The sequence below is a fragment of the Dasypus novemcinctus genome, chromosome 3 (genome assembly GCF_030445035.2).
Source record: "Dasypus novemcinctus isolate mDasNov1 chromosome 3, mDasNov1.1.hap2, whole genome shotgun sequence".
NCBI classification, from domain to species: Eukaryota; Metazoa; Chordata; class Mammalia; order Cingulata; family Dasypodidae; genus Dasypus; species Dasypus novemcinctus.
In genome coordinates, this window is record NC_080675.1 from 52,362,442 (window position 1) to 52,384,280 (window position 21,839).

Here is a 21,839-nt window from a genome sequence, read left to right on the forward strand (position 1 = left end):
ATAATCCTTGAAAACATAAACAGGAGTCCAATATCTTCCTTGGTGCTCACTGCTGTGAGTGGAAACCACTTCTTTCCTTGTCTTCCTTCTGCTTTTACCTTCTCCATTTTTTAACATTTTTCCTCCCTGGCATACAATTCTATGCCAGTTACATAATCTATTTAATCCTCAGGATTGAGGGAAGGCCTTGATTATTGACTTCCATACCTCCCTTTGCGAGGAATGACCCAGATTTTCCACCTTCAACCAAGCACGTATCTGGCAACACTCCACAGTGGGGCAAAGGCAAAATATAGGGATATAAAAGGTGCTGAATATAGAGGAATAATTAAGGTATCCTTTGAAATTATTTTGGTTACAAGTGACAGAAAAAACAACCCCAGCTGAAAAAAGGGGTTCTTTATGGCTCATTAAAGTGAAGAGTCCATGTCAGATCTTACTTTTAGCGTATACCGGTGCAATCATAAACAACGTCACAGGGATCCTCTTTCCAGTTTTTTTTCCCACAAACCCCTATCCAACAAAAAGAAAATCTGTTTCCACAACAGCTCAAACAGCAGAGCCAGAATTGAATTTTATTTGGCTTTGACTGGCCAACTTTAAACCACGTGTCCATGCCTGAACAACGGTCATGACTAATGGAATGGACTGCAGACTGGCTTAATTTAGCTCACATGGTCTATTCCCTCAGGCCCAGTGGTAAATTCAGCTTCATGTGAAGCACATGGACTGAAAATGGAAAAGGGGTGCTGTCAAAATAAAATTATTTCCTTAAGAAGTATGTGCAGGTGTTGAATGGCAAAGTTGCTTCCTCAACTCTGCAGGAATGATCAAGAAACATTTCACAAAGAAGACTGGGAGAGAGTTTGGGACTAAATTTTGAAGGATGAAAAGAAGTTTTATAGGCCAAAGAAGGCCAAGATGAGGGTAGACAAGCCATTCAAAGCTGTAAGAACACCTTGCACAAATGCAGCAGACAGGCAGAAAGTCAGGCGCTTTCCAGGAAATGCAAGAAAGCACTGCGTGAATGGCATATAGTGTGCCTGTAGAACGTTGTGATAATTGAGGCCATATTCAGGAGTTTAGATTTTATGCTGCGTGAAGAGATGAGCACACTGACCTACATACATTAAGCAAAAATAGCATTAAGCAAAAATCTGATCTCTTGAATAGTATAGAAGGTGTCTCGGATGCACAAGGCAAGGACTGTAAGAGTGGAATGGAATCTCAGTCAAAAATTTCTTACATAACCTGAACCAAGATCATTGACCATAGGAATTAAGAGGTGGGACTGGATTTTAAAAGTATCTGGGAAGTAGAATTGATGGGCTTGGTGACTGACTAGATTTTCTGTTCAAGTTTCTGACTTGGAGGACAATGTAAAATGGAATGTAGGTTCACTAAAATACCAAATCCATGAAATCTGGCCATTATATCACCATTAAGTCTTAGATCTAACTTTCTAACTCAGGTTTTTAATAAAAATATGAGCTAGTAATTTTAGTTACCTTTTAATATTGATAGAAGGTTTTATGTGGTAACCATTCTAATCACAAACATGTCCTGCCTGCACATACACACACACACACACACACAAATGGCACCTGTGCTGTGTAGGTTATTTATAAAGTAGCTGTTTTAACAGTTGAGGCCCACATGTTTCCCTATCACAACATACAAAACAAGAATTCTTCTCCACCATCTTCCAGTCTAAAAAAGTGATATATTGAGGAAAAGACCTTATCATCCATTCTAGACCATACATAACATAGTGAAGGTCATTCATGAAGAACAAAACTCTTTTGGTGACATTTTATGTTTGAACAGAGAATTTTTAGTGGTGACACACTCCGTCTAAAACAACCCTGGTATTTATTTATATGTGTTTATGTTTGTGAAACACATCCCTGCAGGATATCCTCTTTAAGCTTTGCAGCTGTTGATAATGAGTCCCTGCCCAAGGGTGGACTTATTTTACAAACACATTTATCATGTATCAAACATATTGGCTAGCAAAGGTTTTATATATTCCATGGCTTATAACATTCTTGTTCCCAATTATTCTGAAACCACTGAAACACACTGATATTATTCTTGCTCTCCCTTTAAGAAAGAACTGAAAGGCTGACTTTGTCTAGGAGGTGATAGGATTACCCTGCATTTATGCTGAATCCACAGTGTATAGGGAGCATGAAGTAGTATTCTAGATGAATCAGCTGATTCTTTGTGCTTTACAAGCATTAGTTAGTGAAAACGTAAGAGCTCATTTAATCAATACTTGATGGCACAAAAAGGAAAACAAAGGAGAAAAATGAGACCATGGGATAGATAAATCATCCTTCAGAGATAGTATTCAGCTCACTCATTCCAGCACCAAAATTAGAAACTGATTCTAGGGAGATGAGCAATTGCATGCCCGGAGTTCTAAGTCAATGAGACAGCTTGCCAGGGTGCTGCATGAATCCCTGTCTTCAAGTCATTCTTACCGTGAGAGACCGGGGAAGAGATCTCAGATGTCAGACGCTGTTCCTAGAACAGCTTTCAAGACCTAAGGATACTGGTGAAACCAAAGTGGTTTGGGCCACTCAGCCAATCTAAATTGGACAGAACTTACATTGGCTCAAAACATCATGTCCAGAGTCAAATCAGAACCAACCAGGGCTGCAAGCAAGTAGGAAAGGCTACTAGGCTAATATGACCGGCATTCATTCCTTAGCTAATGCCTCACTCCAGCTGGACAGGAAATCGTGGGTTGGAACTTTGCTTTGGAATTTGTCTCTTCTGGAAGCATAGAAAGTTTTCCATTTCTTCCCAAAATTGATGAATAGTTTTCAAGCTCCCTATTTAGAGTTATTTTTGGTTCCATCTATATCTTCTTTCTACCCCATTTCAAGATTATATTTTCTCACTCCTTAACCCATTTTCCTATTTTCTTTGCTGCATTCCTTCTCTATTCTTTGTGCTTTTCCACTTCCACATTTTTCTCTCTTTCTGCACTGTACTAGTCTGGGGTTCTCTAGGGAAACAGAACCAGCAGGAGATATCTTTAAATGGTATGAGATTTTATAAAATTGTTCACGCAACCATGGGGATGCACAAGTCCAAATTCCGTAGGGCAGGTTGCAAGCCAGGAACTCTAGGGAAGATCCTGAATGAGTTCCCCAGGAGACATTGGCTGTCTGAAGTGGAGATGGGAATTGTCGCTCCAAGAATTTTAAAGCCTTCAACTGATTGAATTAGACATCACTCATTCATTGCTGACGGCAATCGCAGTTGATTGTATATGTAAACAGCCATAGATGCAATCAATTCACTTATGATTAAAATCCATGAAATATCCTTGCCTGCTTAACAAACAACTGGGCACCCATTACCTCACCAAGTTGACACATTAGCCTAACCATCACATACACTATCATTCCTTCTAAGACTTTATTTTGAGTATCCGTTTTTACTCACAGGAAGCTACATCAATCTGGAAATTTGCCAGCCACAAGGTAAGCAAGAAGGAGAAATTTATATAAAATTCCTTAAAGTCTGATCCAGATATTGCCAAGAAATTGTACTGTGCAATTTTGTATTTTTTTTACAGTTTTTCAAAAACTATAATCAGAACCATTCTTTCAGATTCATATTTCCTCAACACTTTAGTCAGCAAGGTGTCTCAAATTGAGGGCTCTCTTCTTCCAAAGGCAGAAGGTATTAATGCAAGGGCAGGGTCCCAGTAAGCTGCCTCTGTGTGATTTGTGGTACATCACCCGGTCTCTCAACAGTTGTCTGCCAAGCCCAAAACTCCCCACCTTAGGACCAATAACTGATAAGATAACTAAGTAGGGAAGTTTCTCCAGAAGTCCAGTGCCAGTTCATGCATGTTTCATCTCAACCACAAATAACTGTGATAATTTAATCAAATTAAATAGTTGATATTTTGGGCACACAAACAAAAAAGATGAATTGTAAGATATGTCTTTCAAATGCTTGGAAGAGGGACTTATGAGAAGGGGGTCTCTTGATTGTGACAGAAATCCAATTCAGCAGAATTGAAGTGAGACTGTATTAGTTCACAAAATCCAAGGATTTTGAAGGACCAAACTGAAGGAAAGGTAAAGTTACAGCTTTGGTAAGGAGCAGTTAGAGCTAGAGACACAAATCCTGATTCCATCTCTCATTCTGCTTCTCACTACATAGCAGCTCCATCTCTTACTACTGAACAGTCACGTTCACATGCCAGGAAAAGGAGAAACCAAGCACTCTCCTGATTTTTACAACCCATTACTTACACCTCCACAGAGGAACTGACCCCTTCTTCATTCCACTTTGAAAAATTCCCAGAGAAGGACGAAGTCAATGCTAAGTCTGGGCTAATTAGCTACAACAATGAGGGCCACCATGCATGTGTGTGTTTTACCATGGTGGAACAAAAAAATTTAGTACATGCCACCTAATAAATTATAAATATAGTCATATTTTGAAATCATACAATATCTAATACTTGTTTTTAATAAATTAAAGTTTCTAAAATGTTAAAAAAACAAACAAAAACAGAACACTAAATCCCCACTACACATAGATCCTAATGTATGTGATGGAGCTAGTAGCAAGCAGTGACCAGAACCAGGCCAGAAAGGGCGTTGAGAGACTGATAATCCAGGGAGGTGAAAGGGACAAGCTATGCATTTATTGCAATTCTATATAGCACTATTGCTATCCTTGCTAACTGAAAACTAGGTTTATAGAGTCCTAGCCCCATCAAGCTTCTAAGTTTAAATAGCTTAAGTAAAATCATCTTTTCTAAGTATCGTAGATACCCTCATCCAAGTATTATTACAAAACATTATGTAAGGATGAACTCAATCACCTCTCAAATCATACAGTAAACCCTTAAGAAGCAGCTCCATCTTTAAGACATATGTCTTGAAGACATATGGGACAAATATCTTTATTATATGGGGAGGTAAACTACAGACATGCCAGAAAGTTTCAAATCCCTGTTCACCTACTAACTACCTTGCTTTTACGGGAATTAAAACTGAAGTCATTTCCATAATTCTAGAAAACTTTTTTAGTAGTTATCTTAGTTGGTCGGGCAGCAATGACAAATACCATTCAATGGCTTGGCTTAAACAATAGGAATTTATTGACTCATAGTTTCGGAAGCTAAGAGGCTTGCTTTCTCCTGTGGGAGGATTCGGGTACTGGCTTGCCACAGTCATTGGGAGTCCTTGGTTTTCCCATCACCCGTCAATATCCTCTCCTTTCTCTTCCAGGTCCCACCGACTTTCTGTTTCCAGATCTTCCCGGTGGCTTTCTTTCCTTCTATGTTTGGATTTCTTCTGATTATAAAGGACTCCAGTAATCCAGATTAAGGCCCACCCTCATTCAGTTAGTCCACTCTTTACCTAAAAATAACATCTTCTAGATGTCCTGTTTACAGTAGGTTCACATCCACAAGGACACAGATTAATATTAAGAACATGTCTAAACTGTTTCAACCTACCACTGTAGTAGAACATTGTGAAAGACTAGGCACTACTGAAAGCACAAAACTGAAAATGTATATAAAAGAACTTTGCACAACTCTGAGAATTTTTCATTATAGTTTTATTTAAAAATTGTTTCCTCTTCCCCTGGACTCTTGTCTTTTAGAGTACTGTGCCAAAACTGTTTCAGGAAGTACTACCTGACCTGCAGAGTTAACCGGGAAGCTGACATTAAGCTCCTTTCTGCAGCAGGGTGGGTAAGACGTTTGTCAGGTTTACTTCTATGAGGAATTATGCTTGAGGTTACCATGCAGTCAAATAAACCTTTTTTCTGATGGAATACATGGAAAGGGGTCTAGAGAACTGGAGGGGCCCTGTTTTTCATTGAACAAAGTGATTTTGTTCTGAGGTTAAGTCCGTATGACCCAAAGTACAGGCTGGTATGCAAAGAGTCAGGCATTGATTTAAACAATAATAAATTGTGGTCCAGATTGCAGACAAAAATCTGTTCCCTCATGGACACTGAGGACCATACAATTTCACTGCTGTGATTTCAAAATAAACCTTGTGCTTGTTAAGTTTTGAATTTGCAGCAAATACTAGGAACTTTTAAAAATGGATCCTTAATCCAGGCCTGTAAGTTATGATGCTTATAAAACAACTCTTATAACTCCAAATGGTTAAGTAAATAAAGAGAATATAAATCATTATAAGTAGCCAATAAAATTCAGAACTTAACAGTCAAATAATAAGTTTTTAAATCATAAAATCTAGCAAGCACAATATGGTGACTTAAGTCTTTGTTATCCATGACTCAAGGGCCTTCTAGCAAAATAATTTAGGCAAGAGCTCATCCTCTCAAAACTAATGGGACTCAGGGAGGCAGGTGTGGCTTTTAAGAGGTAAGAGACTCAAAGAATTGGGCCTGGAACACGGAAGCTATTCAGTAATTAGCTGCTGAATTAATTGGTTAAACACTACAGAGGTAGGAACATCATTCACTTCTACCAGTAAGAAGGGGAAGTTTGGCATCATTCACTCCTATATGCCATGTTACCACAAGGCAAGTGAGGGTGCCAAGCTAAGCACGCTGTAGCCTTGCATTTCCAGTAGCCACCAAAAATACATGTGGAACCCCATCAGTCCACTGACTTCTTTTTTGTTTGTTTTTTGTTTTTGTTTTGTTTTATCCATTGACTTTCCCACTGACTTCTTATGATTATCCTGTTACACCATGTGATGGAGCCAATCTGACTGCCTGAGTGGGCGCCTCTCAAACACTGTGACCTCATGAACCCCACTGAGCCCCTTGCACTACAAGAGCTCTCCCTCAAGGCTTTCATGATGTCTGAAAGCTTCAACCGTAGAGTCACCTTCTAGTGAGGGCTGGGATGACCTCAGAGAAGGTCATCTGTGACTATCAGCCTGCTCATCCTAGAAGATCCCTTGAAGCCCCTCTATCTAAATGATAATAGCAACAACAACACACTAGTAATAAAAATAATTCCTCACATTTCTCTGGGGCCTTACATTTGGACAGTGAGTTACTATTCAAGCAATGGCCTAAGAGAAAAGCTAAAAACCCAACCATTTTCTCATCTCCAAACGCAGTGGTAGACTTCTACATCAATTTCACAATATAGGCCTTACATGTACATCTTTCATAAAATATGCTTCACATTACTGATCAGTTGCAATCTGATGACTCAATATTCCCAGGAACATTCTTTCAGACCTCTGGACCTTTGCTTCTAGAAATCCTCTCCCTTCCCAGTCACATCTTACATGTTGTTCATGATCTAGTCAAATGGCCCCTTCTCTCTGATGCCTTCCGTGCCTGCTATTGGCTTGACATGACTTCCTTCTGTGATCCTATTGCAGCTCATGCCTCTCTCACAGTCCTTAGCACATTCTGCCATGTTGATATTTAGCTGGGATGTCTGTCTCCCCAGTTAGATGCTGAGACTCAGAGAGGGAGGAGTTTTTGCTTAGTCACTTTTATATAATCAACTCATCATAGTAGATAGATGTTTGCCAAATTAATTTCAAAATAAGAATTTTTTAATTTTATTTAAGTCCAATTTTTCCCAATTCAATTTTTGTGTAGAGACTTTGACCCACATAAAATGTGAAGTGAATCATAGATGAGATGATAGATAGATAGATAGATAGATAGATAGATAGATAGATAGATAGATAGATAGATAGATGAATAGATAATTTTAAAGGAAATTTATCAGCTCTTATAACCAAGTGGTGCCAGGGTTTGGAACTGGCTTCAGCCAAACTGTTTTCAACGCCATTCCTCATATTTGCCTTCAGCTGAATCTTCCAATTCCTTAGCACTTCTAGGATTCTGAAGCATGCTTCCTGTTAGCTTCTGTAGGTTCACATCGGGTTTCAGCATTCTCCACTCTGCTAAGTAAATTCTTACTCATTCATCTGCTTCCATTTTCCAAATTGTGTTACACTTCTCTCATTAGGTGATGTTGCTGCATCTGTAATCTTCATTCTTTGGATCTATCCCTTCTTAATTCTTAATATCCCTCTCATACCTGGAGAAATAGGATATAAACACATGTATAAATTCCATGTTTAGCCAGACTTCCCTTTTCTAATTATTTCAAAATAAAGTTATAAGCTGGCCTTAATTTTTAAATATATCGTTAATAAAACTGCTTTAAGGAAAATATTCTAATGAAATGTTCTGTAATTTTTATAACTTACCCTTGATACCAGAAGAGTATATATTTTAAAAAAACTGAAAAATGAAATCTTTTTTTAATCATAGAGGCAAGATAGGGGAAAACTGTAAAAAGTTATCTTATTCTACAATTTAGTCCTAAATTCACTCTCACTCCATCTTTATGAAAGCACTGTTACATGAGAAATCCATTTCTGAAGAGATAGGTTACTGAACATATACAGTCTTACTACAACTTTGCTTGCCATAAAATTAGGGTACCCTGAACAGATCAGCATCCACTACTCACCTTTAACAAGAAATGTAAATTAAACATAGAATCATTGTAATAAACAAAATATTGCAATACAAGTGGGGGCCCATGAACTAAATACCAAAGAAGAATCAAATGAATTATGGAAAGAGAGATAGCCAAAAAATCTGGAGGCAAACAGATGTGGCTCAAGCAATTGGACTCCCGTCTACCACATAGGAGATCCAGGGTTTGATACCCAGGGCCTCCTGGTGAAGGTAAGCTGGCCCTTGTGGCGAGCTGGGCCACATGGAGTGCTACCCCGTGCAAGGAGTGCTGCCCGGCGCAGGAGTGCTGGTCCTCGTGGAGAGCTGGTGCAGCAAGATGACACAACAAAAAGAGACACAGAGGAGAGTCAATAAGAGACACGACAGACTAGGGAGCTGAGGTGACGCAAGAGAATGATTGCCTCTCTCCTACTCTGGAGAGTCCCAGGATCGGTTCCTGGAGCCAACTAATGAGAATACAAGCAGACACAGACGAACACACAGCTAATGGACACAGAGAGCAGACAATGGTGCGGGGGGAGGGTTAGTAAATAAATCTTTTTGTAAAAATCTGGAGACCCCAGAATTAGTCCTTTCTGCCACTGACTAGCTGTGTGTCAATTTTAGCATTAACTCTTAACTTCTCTGTTCAGTGGTTTCCTTTTCTGAGAAAAGTGAAGGATTGGGGCTTTATTGCTTATCTGGATTTTCAAGCCAGCCTGACTCCGATACCCTGGGCACCTGCCAAATGTAAGACGTATACATCCCCACTCCTTGGGGCGATGGTCCAGAACCCTTCTTGCTTTCTTCCAGCTCATGCTTGGTTTCCCTCTCTTGCCTCCACGTGAAGCACCTCTCCTGTTTTGTCTTTGACTCTCCTAAAAGGATGACTTTGGCTCACCCCTACAGACCACTCTTTAGTTCACACCCTGGTCTCCTATACTAACATAGCCCCTGGGCCCACCCCATTTTCTTCCAAGCTCGAGAAAGAGAGGAACTCAGACAACCATTTCTAAGTTCCCTTTTAGTTCCAGAATTCTAAGATTCCATCACCATAACAAAGTCTGTACAAATAAAGTTTTTGAGGCCAAAATAAATCTCAGCTATGTTTGACCAGCATGAAAAACAGCAGGTTCATCCTCAGCAAAAAGGCAAGGATTTTTAAGCCTCAAGTGCGGAAGGAAATCTGACTTATTTTAGGAGGAAAAAATCTCTTCCTTTGTTACTACTTTCCTTGGTTAAAACGAGTCTGTCACTATATGTAAAATTCTTCATAGGCATTTGGCTTCAGTTACTTTTATACCAGAGGGAAACTTACACAGAATGGAAAAATAACCTCAAAAGATCTTCACACTGGACTCAAAGCTGCCATTGTCGTGAATTTCGTGGAATGAGGACACACTTATCAAACTTCACTTCTTGTAATTGTTTATTGACATAGAGCCTTTGACAGGAGTTAATTTGGCTGATAGCCTTTTCTGGTTAAATCCCAAATTGCTCTTGCTGCCAAGAGGTACTAATGACAAAAATCAGGAAGTTGTGTCTGCAGCAAGCAAATCCCTTGGGCTGGATTTCACCTCGTGCTACTTGACCCTCTCAATAAAGAGGGGCAGCCATGCCAATGTCTATTTGATTTACAAACTCATAAGAAATCAGAGAATCCAATAGTTTTATTCTGAACCTTATTTATTAAGCATCTACTAAGTATCCAACACTGTTCAAGACACCTTATAACGTTACCTGTTTTGATTCCCATGAGAATCTTACAAGATAGGTAATACTATCCCCATTTCTTGGATGAAAGAACCCAGCTCAGAGAGGTACAAAAGTAGTTCAATTCATATAGCAAATAAGTGGTGAGGAGCTAGGATTTGATCCAAAGCCTGCAAACTGTTTTACTTAATTTTGGTGTGTGCTACAGACCTTTAACTTCACTTCAACGGCAGATAATATGCATATGGAAAAAGAAATCACAGAACCATGTGACTTGAGACAATGAAGAAATATTAGAGATTACTTGCGATTTCTTTAATATTATATAGATAAGGAAACAGCCCAGAGAGGTTAAATGATTTGCCCAATTTACATAGCTCCAGCTATGCAAATTGTGAAATTCTTTCTTGATTGAAATATTGGAGATTAAGATGCAGACCTTTGGTGGTTAATTAGAGAATAGATGTCCTAAACTAGCATAGACAGTTTCATTTGCTTCCAAATAATGTAAACATTCCAGGTGGGAATTTCTAGGATAACCCCAGGAAACAAAGTACTAGAGACTTTAAGAAAGCTCTCCTATCAAACCAAAGGCCTCCAAGGCATAACTTTTTCTAGCGCAGAATCAGAATTTTGCTTAGCAAGTTCCTCTGCAACTAGAAGCAGTAATGTAGTTTGTTATTGCAAAGCTAGGAATTCGCTCAACATCAGATTAGTAGGTTAGCAAAGATGGTGGGAAACAAGAGAGGAAGGAAAAAGAGGGAGAAGAAACAATAGGTGCATCCACTTAGAGCTAGGAAACAAAATCAATTTTGGAGATTTCTAAATGGATCTGCAGACGGTTTTCCATACAAACTCACATATATTTGCATTCTTGACCATGGGTCAGAGATTCTCACAGACCTAAGGATTCAGACTCAATCACCAAGCAGTCAGCCATTCTCCTCGATTATATTTTACAGGCGAAAGCAGACATTTAATAGACTTCTCTTCCCTAAATGTTCAGCAAACCAAATGCTCATGTAGCCAAAGATCATCTACAATTTTTGAAAGCTCAAGAAGGACATTTATGTACTGGCTTTTCTGAACTTAAATGTCAAGGTCCAAAGAATTACGTAACTAACACTCAGGAAAAGAAACTTATGTGTTTAATTGGGTGCAAAGCTTGGATACAAGTAGTGCCTGAAAGAGGAGTAAACATGAATCATATGGGTTTTCTTATTGGTTAGTCATTAATCTAGGCAGTGAAGACCTATGTTCTCCACAGATGTTCCCACCAACTTTTTCTCTAGGTCAGGTGCAACTATTAATAAGCAACTGATTGAGTTGTCTGTCTACTAATACTGAAGGATTATTAGCAAAAGCTGGGGGTGAAAAGATGTTGAAACAACTTAAAAACTGTCAAGGAACATTATTTGAGGCACTTAATTCCAATGTGATCAACTCATTGGAATACAACTTTTAATGTAAATTAACTGAAGCTTACGAGGCAAAGCCTCCCATGGTTGTTTGGAATACTTCAAACAGTAATGTTATCTCCCATGGGTTTTAGTTAATGTACTTAACAGATCTTCACCCTGATGTGAACTAAAAAGGCCAGCAAATGGAAGCGAAAAGACAAATCACACAATATAGACTAACACCGTTAAGTCCAAGACATTGCACAAGGTTTCTCAAAAATGTATGGTTATATTTTGCAACAGCCTGCACACTCCTTTGAGCAATATGCATTCATAATAATTAGGAAGTGCCTGGCTCAAAATCCAGTATTCCATTCACACAGAGTAGCAAGCAAATCACCAACCTCCATGGTCAGGGGGATGATCTGGGACTTGTCAAAAGATCCTGACAGGTTGGTCTCAGCCATTCCCCTCCCAGGAAGTCCTGTCAGGATGATTAATGCAGAAACTCCTGACAACAGCTAATGTGCTCCATTTAAAATCTACACAAAAAGGCAAGATAACACCGAAAATATTAGCTATTTATTTTTGAAAAACTTTATCAGTTATTATCCAACGTACAAGGAGAAGAGTCTTCATTCCAACAAAAAATAATAATTCTATCCATAGCGAGCACCCAGTTTGGCTTTATTTTGCACTTGATGAAAGATTTGGAAGGATAGTAGGAAAATGATTTTGTGCTTTATTTTGTCTTTTAACTTAAGGGGTTTTTAATTTTAACCTTAAAATTATTGTTCATAAGGAAAATGCTTTAATAATGATTGAAGTGATGAATGCACAACTATGTGATTATACCAAATACCATTGATTGTACACTTCGGATAAAATGTATGTTTTATTAATAAAATCTATTTGTTTTTTAAAAAACCAATGCTCATTTATGCCAGGGTTTCTCTTCCTGACACTAAGGCCGGGTAGTTTGTGGCAGGGGCTGTCCTATGTATTTGTTCCACAGCATCCCTGGCTTCCACTCACTAGATGCCAGTAGCACCCCCAACTCAAGTTTTGACAACCAAAAATGTCTCCAGGAATTGCCAAATGAGACCCGACCACCCTAATGAGAACACTAATTACAACAGCTTGCCTCAAGAAATCCTGTTTCATGCAAGAATGTTCTGTAACAAAATAAAATGGCTGTCAAAAAAGGAAACAGAGGCTGTGAGGGGTCAACAGCCACCATTGTTTGTAGCAGGGCACTGATAGGGCAGTTTTGATTCCCATCCAGCCATCACGAGGTCAGAGCTTATATCATCTGTGGGGAAATAAGTGTTTACTAACCACAGGCTGGCCAAGAAAAGTAGAGCTTTAATTCTAAAAAACACAAGCTCCTCAGCCATATTCAGTCCTTCCTAAATCCCCACCTGTGGGGTAAAGGACTACCCTGTTGCTTTCAACCACATTAGGCCAACAGGGCAACTGCCATATCAACTGCTTTATATTCTAATGTAAAGAAAACAAATTAGAAAAATCATGGAGTTTTGAAAGAAACTATTAAAAGGAGATGTCTTAATAAGAATGCCAGAGAGCCACGTGTGCAACACTAGTGAGTCATAGGATAGAAACTTGCCATTTTTGGTCAAATGCAAACTCCTCTTTAACAAAGTAAGGTCAACAGGTCACAGAAGCTCCTTTACCATAGACTGACCCCTTTAATGATAAGAAAGTATTAACCACCATGGACTGGTTAGCAAGGAGTCTCTGCTCCTCATTTAGTGTTTTCAGGCAGCTCAGGCTAGTAGTCTCATCCTCTCACTGCCCAGCTTCCAAAAAGAGTCCCTTTTTATCTAGAAATTGGCACACTTGCCAGTAGCAAGGTTTCCTAGTTGCCTACCCAATATCCATCCTCCCTTTTACTAATAAAACCCCAACTTTGTTGAGTGTGACAATTTATCCAGTATTATATATATATATATACCATTTCAAAGCTTCTGTTACAGGTGAACTATAACTATTTCACCCAGTTCTGGCCAATGAAAGGAAGTTATGGAGCTAGACTCCCAAAAAAAATCCTTAAAATAGGGGCAGACTAAAGTAGCCAATGCCTTTTGCTTACTATCCAGCCATCCTGAAACTGTGGCTTGTACCATCACTGCAATGGCCTCTTTGGGGACCTGAGTGTTTATTATCCAAAAGCCGGCCAAGAAAAGTGCCCTTTGCTCTTCCTCTTCTTCCTGCTTGGAATGCAGACACTATATAGGAAATGGAACAGCCATCTCATGACCATGAGAAAATAAGTCCATGCTAAGAATGGCTGAGCAGAAAGACAGAAGGAAACATGGTCCCTGGTGAAATCTCTATACCAGCACTGGTATATTCATTCCATAGGACTGCTGTGACAAATAACCACAAACTTAATTACATCAGTGGCTTAGAATAGTGGAAATTTATTCTCACACTATTCTAAAGTCTAGATATCCAAAAACTGGCAGAGCTATGGTCCCTCGGAGGGACCCTTGTAGGGTTTAATATCCAGAATTAATAAAGATATCTCATAACTCAACAACAAAAAGACAATCAATTTTTAAAATGGGCAAAAGACTTGAATAGACATTTCTCCAAAGATAAACAAATGGCCAGAAAGCACATAAAGAGGTGCTTCACATCATTAGCTATTAGGGAAATGCAAATCAAAACCACAATGAGATACCATTTCATACCCACTATAATGGCTTCTATTTTAAAAACAAAACAGAAAATTAGAAGTGTTGGAGAAGATGTGGAGAAATACGAGCACCATTCATTGCTGGTGGTAATGAATGATACAGCTGCTGTGGAAGACAGCTTGGAAATTCCTCAGAAAGTTAAGTATAAAATTACCACACAACCTGGCAATACTGCTTCTAGGTATATAAACTCCAAAAAAACTTGAAAGCAGGGACTCAAACAGGTTTTTGCAAACCAATGTTCATAGAAGCATTTTTCATACTAGCCAAAAGGTGGAAGCAACTCAAGTGTCCATCAACTGATGAATGGGTAAATAAAACGTGGTATATACATACAATGAAATATTATTCGTTCATAAATAGTAGTGATATTCTGATATATGCGACAACATGGATGAACCGCTAAGATATCATGTTGAATGAAATAAGGAGGACACAAAAGGACAAATATTGTATGACCTCACTGATGTGAAATAATTAGGATAAGCAAATGCATAGAGTTAGAATCTAGAATTTAGAGTACCAGGGGATGGACTAGGGGTAGAAAATGGGGAGTTGATACATAATCTATACAAAATTTCTATTTAGATTAATTGTGATGTTTTGGAAATGGATGGTGGTGACAGTGGCACAACATTGCAAACACAATTAACAGTAACAAATTATACATTTGAATGTAATTAAGAGGGGAAATTTTAAGTTGTACATATCTTACTAGAATAATATTTTAAAAGCATAGGACTGTATGACACAGTGAACCATATTGTAAATGATGGAGTATAGTTAATAGTACAATTATAAAAATGTTCTTTCATGAATTGTAATAAATGTACCACATTAATGCAAGGTGTTAATTATAGAGTGGTATATGGGAATTCTGTATTTTATGCATGGTTTTTTAGTAAACCTACAACTTACAACTTTTCTAATACCAAAAAAAAATCAAATACCTAGGAATAAATTTAATCAAGGACATAAAGGACCTATACACAGAAAACTTATTGCTGAAAGAAACCAAAAATATTGCTGAAAGAAACCAAAGAATAACTAATTAAATGGAAGGACATTCTATGTTCATGGATTGAAAGGCTAAATGTTGTTAAAATGTCAAATCTACCCAAAGAGATTTACAGATTCAATGCAATTCCAATCAAAATGTCAATATCCTTCTTAGATGAGGTGGAAAAGTCAATCATCAAACTCATACGGAAGGGTAAATGGCCCCAAACAGCCAAAACCATCTTGAAAAGAAACTCAAAGTTGGAGGACACACACTTAATGATTTTTAAACTTATTACAAAGCTACAATAATCAAAACAGCATGGTACTGGCACAAAGACAGACAACGGAATTTAATCGAGAGTTCAGAAATCAACCCTCATATAACCAACTGATTCTGATAAGGATGCCAAGTGCATTCAATGGGGAAAGAATAGTCTCTTCAACAAATGGTTCTGGGAAAATAGGATATCCATATGCCAAAGAATGAAGGTGGGCATCTACATCACATTATTTTAAAAATGGAAAATTACAAGTGTTGAAGAGGATGTAGAGAAATAGGAACACTCATTCAATGTTGGTGAGTATGTAAAATGTGCAATCACTGTGGAAGACAGTTTGGCAGTTCTTCTGAAAGTTAAGTATAGAATTACTATATGACCTGGCAATGCCACTTCTAGGTATATACCAGAAGAATTGAAAGCAAGGACTCAAACTGATATTTGCACAACTATGTTCATAGTAGCATTATTTATAATTGCCAAAAGATGGAAGCAACCAAGTGTCCATCAATATATGAATGGATAAACAAAATGTTTACATACAATGGAATATTATTCAGCCTCAAAAAGAAGTGAGGTTCTGATGCATGCTAAAACATGGACGAACCTTGATGACATCATGTTGTGTGAAATAAGCCAGACACAAAATGACAAATATTGTATGATCTTACAAATATTATATAATTAGTACATGCAAATTCAAATAATCAGAAACTAGAATACAGGTTACCAGGAGTTGGATGGGGATGAAGAATATGGAGTTAACACTTAAACGATATAGTGTTTCTTTTTGGGGTGATGGAGAAGTTTTGGTAGTGGGTGGTGGTGATGGTAGCACAAAACTATGAATGTAAAATTAACACCACTGAATTGTATCATTTAAAGTGGATAAAATGGGCAGTTTTAGGTTGGATACATGTTGCCAGGATAAAATTAAAAGGAAAACATAGAACTGTTGTGACAGTTTGGGGCTTTTTTGTGAATCCCAGAAACAATCATGTTTTTGGAGCTAGTCCATTCCTGTAGGTGTGGGACCCTTTGATGGGGTGGATTTCAGCCAGGGGGACTTTGAGTGGATTACTTCAGTGAGGCATGACCCACGGTGGGTCTTGGCCCTCTTGCTGGAGTCCTTTATAAACAGAGGACTGAAAGCAGAGACTCACAGAGAAAATCAGCAGACACAGAGAAATCCCAGGAGGCTGGAATCAGCTGAGCAGAGAGGCATGGAAAGAGGTCCCTGAGAGGCTGAAAAAGATGAAGCCCAGAGGAGAGGGGGGAGAAGAGCCTGACTGCCCAGAGCTGAGCTCCAGAGACCAGCAGAACCACCATTTATACCCTGCCCATGCCGGATTGCCCACAGCTGAGACAAGGAGAAAGTGAGTCTGGAGGGTAAGGCAGATACCTCTGTAGAGACCCTCCACCATTGTGCCTTGCCAAGTGGCAGGAGTCCAGGATCACCAACAGTCAAACTTTGGTGAGACAGCAACTCTGATGATGCCTTGATTTGAATACTTTCTCAGTCTAAGAACTATAAGCTTTTAATCTAATACATTTCCATTATAAAAGCCAACTCATTTCTGGCAGCCTTCAGCAAACTAAAATAACTGTATAACACAAAGAATGAATCCTAATGTAAACTATGGACTATCCTTACTAGAGTAATTATAATAACATTTCATCAGTTCTAACAAAGGTACCACTCTAACACAAAATGTTAATAATGGGGAAAACTGTGTGTGAGGGAGGTGGTATGTATGAACTCTTTACATGAATAACTGCTCTAATACAGAATAATAAATACATAAGGTCTGCCTTAGGATCCACACATCTCAACGTGTAGACTACAAAGTATTAGAACTATCTGGGGTGCTTCTTTAAAATTTTGGTTCCTTGCCCTCAAAATGGATTTGCTGAATCAAAATGGACCTGAGAACTTACATCTTTAACAAGTTCCCCTGGATGTTCTTATGTCCACTGAAGTATGAGAACCACTGTAGTCCTTTCTGCCTTTTACAAAGTTTCTCTGCACAGTGACTTCCATTTGAATACTTAGTCTTTAACACTTAAGGTGAATTGCCTACCTCCAGTTCATTGATTTCGTAGTTAAGCCTGTTTATGCTCCATTGACTAAACAAAATCTGTGTTCCCTTAGCAATAGAAAATATTATCTTTCTTATATTGAGTCTTTACAGATTTTGAAAGCTACTGGATAACCTCATTTAGACTTTATTTTGGATTTTATGTTCCTCTTTCTTAGCTACAAATTCCATGGTAGAACTGTGTTATAATATCAAAGTTGAGGGAAAAAGACATCACCCAACATATGAGAAGATTTCTGTTGCAACAGAAAGACACCATGCATCATGAAGTACATGAAAAATAGAACTTGCTCTGGTCAGATACATGACTCCACCAGGATTAATCAAATCTCTGGTTTGTGAGGGAGATTATTATATGTTCCTTTGTCCCTAATTTCTTTAATTCTTGCTTTTCAACTTCCCTCCAGAAAGCCCAATGTGGACCATTAGGGATCAGGTGACAATCCCAAAATATGGCTCCTGATCATCCAATCACTAGTTATAAATCCTTCCTTAAGCTCCCACAATTTTCCCATTTTCTGAGTGTTAATGGCGGCTTCATCCAGTCCATCATTTACAGATAAGGGAAGAGAAGCAATTATCTGAGCAGTTAGGCTTTGAGCTGGGATTTTGAACTTCCTGAGCATCAGCCAGTGCAAGAGACAGAGGCTGAGCTCTGAATCCCTTGGCTTCCCACTCAGAATTCAGGCTATTGGTCCTAGAGGGAAGCAGGAAACTGATATAGAGCAGAAATGCTCACCAAGCTGCATAGAAAAGGCTGCAGACCAAGGAAACACTGATCTGAATCACATTAAAAGTCAAAGGAATGGCTCATTTTATTTCCTAGAAATGGAAACACCAGAACCACACCCACTTCAAATCCCTTCCAAATCCCCTAAACTCCACTAGAAGCCAGCCCTGCTGGGGAGGGTAAGATACTTCTGGATTTAAACATGTGCTGCGACACATTAACTGCTTCCCTGCTGAGAACCTTTGCAGTCTCCAGAGCTAAAACCAATGTCTGCTCTTCAAGGCCCCCAAATGAGCATTCAAACATTTGTTTCCCAATGTGGCCTGGGATTGTTCCTCTGCCAGGCCTCCCCACCCATCAGGGGACCTGCAAACCTACAGCAAAGAAACCACCACACTTACTGCTGTTTCGAATATTGGCACAAGTTGAGAGGAAGGGAGACAGCATTTCATGGACTTCCTGGAAGCTCCTCTGCAGATTATCTGTTTTCTGTTTAAAGGGCACAGAAGGGGTTAATCCTCTTTGGTCTCCCGATGCCACCTAAGCAAGCTTAAAAAAGGCTGCCAGAGAAACAAAGCTTCATTATTTCCCCCAGTCATATCCGGCTCTGTGTTAAGATTTCTTTTATCTCTGAACTTGGACAAAATTATCTGGCTATCATAACCCTAATCAGAAGTCAATATATCTGTTACTTTAGAGTAATTTTTCTCAACTCTGAACCTTGTAGCATTTCACAGCTATATTGTGTATATATGGTGTTTAGTGTAGGTTGCCCAATCTTGTATCTAAGCATAAAAGTCTTATCTCCTCTCTCTCTCTGTACAAGCTTCTAGAAGGCAAGTGTCATAATCTCAAATGTAGTAAATGAACAATACTTTGTGACTGAATAAATGATAACTTAAAGCAACATGTATTTTCTATTTGGAGGCTATCAGAATAAGTTATTATGTGGAAAACGAATGGATCAATTTTATACTTTAATCCAAAGCAGACTTGACCTAAAACATTAGAGACACCTAAAACATGGTTGCTCCTGCCCATTACCCATACTCAGAAACAAACCTTGAAGTCCAAACTCTTGTGAGAAAAAGGGCTATCACTGTAACCAACACCAAACTTCTAAATGTTACGATAAAGACAAGGATATGCATTGGCATTGAAGTCACTTTGTAATGTTTAACAACAGCACGTGTGATAGGAGATTTGACATCAGTGCAGCACTCTCCCTACTCAGTCATAGAATGGGGATATATAGGAAAATATTGGTTAGATAAGTAAGGATAATAGAACCTTAGAATAAAATATTCAATTGTTAGTAGGATATAGTTATACCAATAAGTAAATTCTTCAAGTTACTTGCTCTTCCAAGATTTGACTGCAGCTATGCCAACATCTCAATTTTCATGGCTCACCCTCTGAGACCTCCCTACCAGCAAAGGAAATTAAAGGTCAAATGTTTTTTTACAGAAAACAGCTCAGGTTTCCAGAATGTTCATTTAATATGAATTTATTGAATGCTAAATATGGACCTAACATAATTCTAGACATGGTAGCCTTTCCCAAAGAAGCCCCACATCCATGCCATTTGGTATTTTATTCTTATGAAGCCCCCTCCTCTTTGATCTGGGCCCTCACTTTTGAGAATCTGTGACTCACTTTTCACCAATAGATTGTGGCAATACTGATGCTGCTTGGCTTCAAAGGCTAGATCACAAAAGGCCTTGTAGCCTTAGATCAAGAGACCTTGATCTCTTTAGGGTAGTAGTTCAGGCAGAAGCCAGTCACCATGTAAAGGACTTCAAATATCCTAAGACTGCCATGATTTTAAGAAGCACAAGCTACTCATATAAAAGGTCACATGAAGAGAGAGACAGAGACAAAGACAAAGACAAAAATAGACACAGAGAGAGCACCCAAAACTTTTCCAGCTGTTTTTTATCAGGAGCCAGATATGTGAGACAAGAGGCCATCTTGGGTGTCCAGCCCAGTCAAACCTTCAGATCCATTCCACTATCTGCAACAACTATTTGAGAGATCTCAAGCAAGAATAGCCTAGCTAATACATGTAAAAAACAGGAGTGATAATAATAAATTCTTTTTGTAAATCTCTAAGTCTTGGGGTGGTTTGTTACACAGCAATAAACAACCAAACTAGCTCCAAAGGAACAATTTTTTTTTATTAAGAGGCAAAGACCATAAGATCAACACCCAAAAATCAGTAGTGTTTCTATATATCGGGAATGAACAGTCAGAAGAAGAAATCAAGTAAAAATTCCAATTACAATAGCCACTAAAAGAATTAAATATCTAGAATAAATCTAACCAAGGATGTAAAGGACTTGTACACAGAAAACTACAGAACATTGCTAAAAGAAATCAAAGAAGACTTAAATAAATGGAATGATATTCTGTGCTCATGAACTGGAAGATAAAATACTGTTAAGCAACTTACAGATACAAAACAATCCCAAACAAAATTCCAGCAGGCTTCTTTGCAGAAATGAACAAACCAATCATCAGATTTATTTGGAAAGGAAGCCATCTTGAAAAAGAAGAATGAAGCTGGAAGACTCATACTTCCCAATCTTAATCTTATTAGAAAACCACAGTAAGTAAAACACCAGCACTAGTACAAGGATAGACATATAGGACAATGGAATTGAATTGAGACTTCAGAAATCAACCTTCACATTTACGGCCAATTGATTCTGACAAGGGGCCAAGTCTACTCAATTGAAAAAGAATGGTCTCTTCAACAAATGGTTCTTGGAAAATTAGATCTCCATTTGCAAAAGAATGAAGGTGGACCCCTATCTCACATCAAACACAAAAATCAACTCAAAATGGATCAAAGACCTAAATATAAGAGCCCAAACTATAAATATTCTAGAAGAAAATGTAGGGAAGTATCTTCAGGACCTTGCGTTAGGCAATGGTTTCATAGACTTTACATACAAAGCACAAGAAGCAAAAGAAAAAGATAAATGAGACCTCATCAAAATTTAAAACTTTTGTGCCTCAAAGGACTTTATCAGGAAAGTGAAACAGCCTATACAATGGGAGAAAATATTTGGAAACCATATATCTGATAAGAGTTTAATATTCAATATAAACAGAGTGCTCCTTCAACTTAATAAGAAAAAGACAGACAAAGGAAGTGGATGTGGCTCAAGCAGTTGGGTGCCCACCTACCATATGGAAGGTCCCAGGTTCAGTTCCTGGTGCCTCCTAAAGAAGACAGCAAAACAGCGAGCTGATGCAATGGGCTGGTGCAGGGAGTTGATGCAACAAGATGATGTAATGAGATGACTCAACGAGATAATGCAACAAAAATACAATGAGGAAACACAATGAGAGTCACAACAACTGGGAACAGAGGTGGCTCAAACCATCGTACACCTCCCTCCCACATGGGAGGTCCTGGGTTCAGT